Raw genomic sequence first — 5,420 nt, forward strand, 5'->3', positions numbered from 1 at the left:
GACACCTTCACGCCACAAGCACATGGTTAGGGACAGCTTGGTTTAGCCGCTTAGGCCAGGATTTTATTCCTTTAGGCCCTCCTATCCACTGATGCTCAAAGCCTTGGGATCCTTTTTATTTACCCTTGTGATGAGCGGATAATTTATACGCTTTTTGACATTGTTTTTAGTATGTTTTTAGTAGGATCTAGTCACTTTTAGGGATGTTTTCATTAGTTTTTATGTTAAATTCACATTTCTGGACTTTACTATGAGTTTGTGTATTTTTCTGTGATTTCAGGTATTTTCTGGCTGAAATTGAGGGACTTGAGCAGAAATCAGATTCAGAGGTTGAAAAAGGACTGCTGATGCTGTTGGATTCTGACCTCCCTGCACTCAAAGTGGATTTTCTGGAGCTACAGAACTCGAAATGGCGCGTTTCCAATTGCGTTGGAAAGTAGACATCCAGGGCTTTCCAGAAATATATAATAGTCCATACTTTGGCCAAGAATTGACGTTGTAAACTGGCGTTCAACGCCAGCCTTCTGCCCAAATCTGGCGTCCAGCGCCAGAAAAGGATCCAAAACCAGAGTTGAACGCCCAAACTGGCACAGAAACTGGCGTTCAACTCCACAAATGGCCTCTACACGTGCAACACTCAGGCTCAGCCCAAACACACACCAAGTGGGCCCCAGAAGTGGATTTATGCATCAATTACTTACTCATGTAAACCCTAGTGACTAGTTTATTATAAATAGGACCTTTTACTATTGTATTAGGCATCTTTGAATGCATTGTTCTTAGACCATAGGGGCTGGCCACACGGCCATGCCTGGACCTTCACTTATGTATTTTCATACGGTAGAGTTTCTACACTCCATAGATTAAGGTGTGGAGCTCTGCTGTTCCTCAAAGATTAATGCAAAGTACTACTGTTTTCTATTCAATTCTTCTTATTTCTCTTCTAAGATATCCATTCGCATCCAAGAACGTGATGAAGGTGATGATTATGTGTGACGCTCATCATCCTTCTCCTTTATGAACGCGTGCCTGACAAACACTTCTGTTCTACATGAAATAAGCTAGAATGAATATCTCTTAGATCTCCTAACCAGAATCTTCGTGGCGTAAGCTAGAATGATGGCGGCATTCAAGAGAATCCGGAAGGTCTAAACCTTGTCTGTGGTATTCCGAGTAGGATTCAATGATTGAATGACTGTGACGAGCTCCGAACTCGCGATTGCAGGGCGTTAGTGACAGACGCAAAAGGATAGTAAATCCTATTCCAGCATGATCGAGAACCGACAGATGAATAGCCGTGCCGTGACAGGGTGCGTGAGCATATTATTCACTGAGAGGATAAGATGAAGCCATTGGCAAGGGTGATGCCTCCAGACGATTAGCCGTGCCGTGACAAAGCATTGGATCATTTTCCCGAGAGATGACCGAAAGTAGCCATTGACAGTGGTGATGTATCACATAAAGCCAGCCATGGAAAGGAGTAAGACTGATTGGATGAAGATAGCAGGAAAGCAGAGGTTCAGAGGAACGAAAAGCATCTCCATTCGCTTATCTGAAATTCCTACCAATGAATTACATAAGTATCTCTATCCCTATTTTATTATATAATATTCGAAAACTCCATGATTATTCTATATCCGCCTGACTGAGATTTACAAGGTGACCATAGCTTGCTTCATACCAACAATCTCCGTGGGATTCGACCCTTACTCACGTAAGGTATTACTTGGACGACCCAGTGCACTTGCTGGTTAGTTGTATCGAAGTTGTGACAATTATGAATTAAGATCAGAGCACCAAGCTTTGGAGCCATTACCAGGGATTGTTCGAGCCTGGAGATCACAATTTCGTGCACCAAGTTTTTGGCGCCGTTGCCGGGGATTGTTTGAGTTTGGACAACTGACGGTTCATCTTGTTGCTCAGATTAGGTAATTTTCTTTTTATTTTGTTTTCAAAAATCTTTCAAAAATATTTTCAAAAATCTCTCATATGTTTTCGAAAAAAAATAAAAAATTGTTTTCAAAAATTTTCTTCAAAATTTTTAAGAATGAATTCTAGTGTTTCATGAAGCATGTTGAAGCCTGGCTGGCTGTAAAGCCATGTCTAAATTCTTTTGGACTGAGACTTCAACTAATAACCTCAATGCATGTAATTCCATATATCACAGCTTGGCTGGCCATTGGCCATGTCTAGTGTTTTGGACTGGAGCTTTCATTGAAAGCTTGGCTGGCTAGTAAGCCATGTCTAATTCCTGGACTGAAGCTTTAGACTAAGAATGCAAGATTCCTGGAATTCATATTAAAAATTTTGGAATCCTTATTTTTTCTTTTTCATATTATTTTCGAAAAAAAAAATCCAAAAAAATTAGAAAATCATAAAAATAAAAAATATTTTGTGTTTCTTGTTTGAGTCATGTGTCATGTTATAAGTTTGGTGTCAATTGCATGTGCATCTTGCATTTTTCGAAAATTTCATGCATTCATGGTGTTCTTCATGATCTTCAAGTTGTTCTTGGTAAGTCTTCTTGTATGATCTTGATGATTTTTTTTTTGTTTTGTGTCTTTTCATGTTTATCATATGCATTCTTGAATTCTTAGTGCCTAAGCATTAAAAAATTCTAAGTTTGGTGTCTTGCATGTTTTCTTTGCATTAAAAATTTTTCAAAAATATGTTCTTGATGTTCATCATGACATTCAAAGTGTTCTTGGTGTTCATCTTGACATTCATAGCATTCTTGCATGCATTCATTGTTTTGATCTAAAAATTTCATGCATTGCATATCTTTCATGTTTTTCAAAAAAATTTCAAAAATCAAAAAAATATCTTTCCCTTTTTCTCTCATCAAATTCGAAAATTTGGATTGAATTTTTCAAAATTTTTTAAAATCAAATTGTTTCTCATCAGTCAAATCAAATTTTCAATTTGAAAATCTTATCTTTTTCAAAATCTTTTTCAAAAATCAAATCTTTTTCAAATATCTTAGTTATTTTCGAAAATTCTAAAAATATTTTTCAAAAATCTTTTTCTTATTTTTAAAATCAATTTTTCGAAAATAACATAATCAATTAATGTTTTGATTCAAAAATTTGAAGTTTGTTACTTGCTTGTTAAGAAAGATTCAAACTTTAAGTTCTAGAATCATATCTTGTGATTTTTTTTATGAATCAAGTCATTAATTGAGATTTTAAAAAATCAAATCTTTTTCAAAAACTAATTTCTATCATATCTTTTCAAAAATATCTTCTTATCTTATCTTTTTCAAAAATATCTTTTCAAAATATCTTTTCTAACCTCCTAACTTCTTATCTTTTCAAAATTTGTTTCAACTAACTAACTAACTTTTTGTTTGTTTCTTAACTTTTTCAAAACCACCTAACTAATTCTCTCTTTCTGATTTTCGAAAATATTTCCCCCTTTTTCAAAAATTTCTTTTTAATTAACTAATTCTTTTTATTTTTATTTTTATTTCAAAAAATTTTCGAAAAATACTAACTAATTTTCAAAAACCAATTTTCAAAAATCACTAACTCTTTTTCAAAATAATTTTCGAAAATTATCCCTCCCCCATCTCATTCTATTTATTCATTCATATCCTAACATCTCATCTCACCTCTCTTCCATTCTCACAGTTGTGTTTCTTCCATTATATTACATTCTTTGTCTCCCCCTCTTCTTCCACTTACATAAGGGATCCCTATACTGTGGTATAAAGGATCTCTATTGTTATTATTATTATTTTTCTGTGCCTTCTTCTTTGTCATATGAGCAGGAGCAGGGACAAGAACATTCTTGTGGAAGCAGATCCAGAACCTGAAAGGACTCTGAAGAAAAAATTAAGAGAAGCTAAAATACAACAATCCAGAGATAACCTTTCAGAAATTTTCGAACAGGCAGAGGAGATGGCAGCCGAAAATAATAATAATGTAAGGAAGATGCTTGGTGACTTTACTGCACCTAATTCCAATTTACATGGAAGAAGCATCTCCATTCCTGCCATTGGAGCAAACAACTTTGAGCTGAAACCTCAATTAGTTTCTCTGATGCAGCAGAACTGCAAGTTTCATGGACTTCCATCTGAAGATCCTTTTCAGTTCTTAACTGAATTCTTGCATATATGTGATACTGTTAAGACTAATGGAGTAGATCCTGAAGTCTACAGGCTCATGCTTTTCCCTTTTGCTGTAAGAGACAGAGCTAGATTATGGTTGGACTCTCAACCAAAAGACAGCCTGAACTCTTGGGATAAGCTGGTCACGGCTTTCTTAGCCAAGTACTTTCCTCCTCAAAAGCTGAGCAAGCTTAGAGCTGATGTTCAAACCTTCAGACAGAAAGAAGGTGAATCCCTCTATGAAGCTTGGGAAAGATACAAACAGTTGACCAAAAAGTGTCCCTCTGACATGCTTTCAGAATGGACCATCCTGGATATATTCTATGATGGTTTATCTGAGTTATCAAAGATGTCATTGGATAGCTCTGCAGGTGGATCCATTCACCTAAAGAAAACACCTGCAGAAGCTCAAGAACTCATTGACATGGTTGCTAATAACCAGTTCATGTACACTTCTGAAAGGAATCCTGTGAACAATGGGACGCCTATGAAGAAGGGAGTTATTGAGGTTGATACTCTGAATGCCATATTGGCTCAGAATAAAATATTGACTCAGCAAGTCAATATGATCTCTCAGAGTCTGCATGGAATGCAAGCTGCATCCAACAGTACTCAAGAGGCTTCTTCTGAAGAAGAGGCCTATGATCCTGAGAACCCTGCAATAGCAGAGGTAAATTACTTAGGTGAACCTTATGGAAACACCTATAACTCAACATGGAGAAATCATCCAAATTTCTCATGGAAGGATCAAAAGCCTCAACAAGGCTTTAATAATGGTGGAAGAAACAGGTTTAGCAATAGCAAGCCTTTTCCATCATCAACTCAGCAACAGACAGAGAACTTTGAACAAAATGCTTCTAATTTAGCAAATCTAGTCTCTGATCTATCTAAGGCCACTGTAAGTTTCATGAATGAAATAAGGTCTTCCATTAGAAATCTGGAAGCACAAGTGGGCCAGCTGAGTAAAAGGATCACTGAAATCCCTCCTAGTACTCTCCCAAGCAATACAGAAGAGAACCCAAAAGGAGAGTGCAAGGCCATTGACATAAGCGCCATGGCCGAACCTGTGAGGAGAGGAGAGGACGTGAATCCCAAGGAGGAAGACCTCCTGGGACGTCCAGTGATCAATAAGGAGCTTCCCTCTGAGGAACCAAAGGACTCTGAGGCTCATCTAGAGACCATAGAGATTCCATTGAACCTCCTTATGCCCTTCATGAGCTCTGATGAGTATTCCTCTTCTAAAGAGAATGAGGATGTCACTGAAGAGCAAACTGCCAAGTTTCTTGGTGCAATCATGAAGCTGAATGCCAAA

General features: G+C 37.0%; 1 non-coding gene across 1 annotated transcript; it reads right to left on the reverse strand.

Moving 5' to 3' along the window:
* Window positions 1-4,295: 4,295 nt before the first annotated feature.
* LOC112745909 (small nucleolar RNA R71) lies at window positions 4,296-4,403 on the reverse strand. The gene has a single exon (XR_003173815.1). It is a non-coding gene; the product is annotated as a small nucleolar RNA R71 (small nucleolar RNA).
* Window positions 4,404-5,420: the final 1,017 nt, after the last annotated feature.

This window comes from Arachis hypogaea, chromosome 14, assembly GCF_003086295.3.
Source record: "Arachis hypogaea cultivar Tifrunner chromosome 14, arahy.Tifrunner.gnm2.J5K5, whole genome shotgun sequence".
NCBI classification, from domain to species: Eukaryota; Viridiplantae; Streptophyta; class Magnoliopsida; order Fabales; family Fabaceae; genus Arachis; species Arachis hypogaea.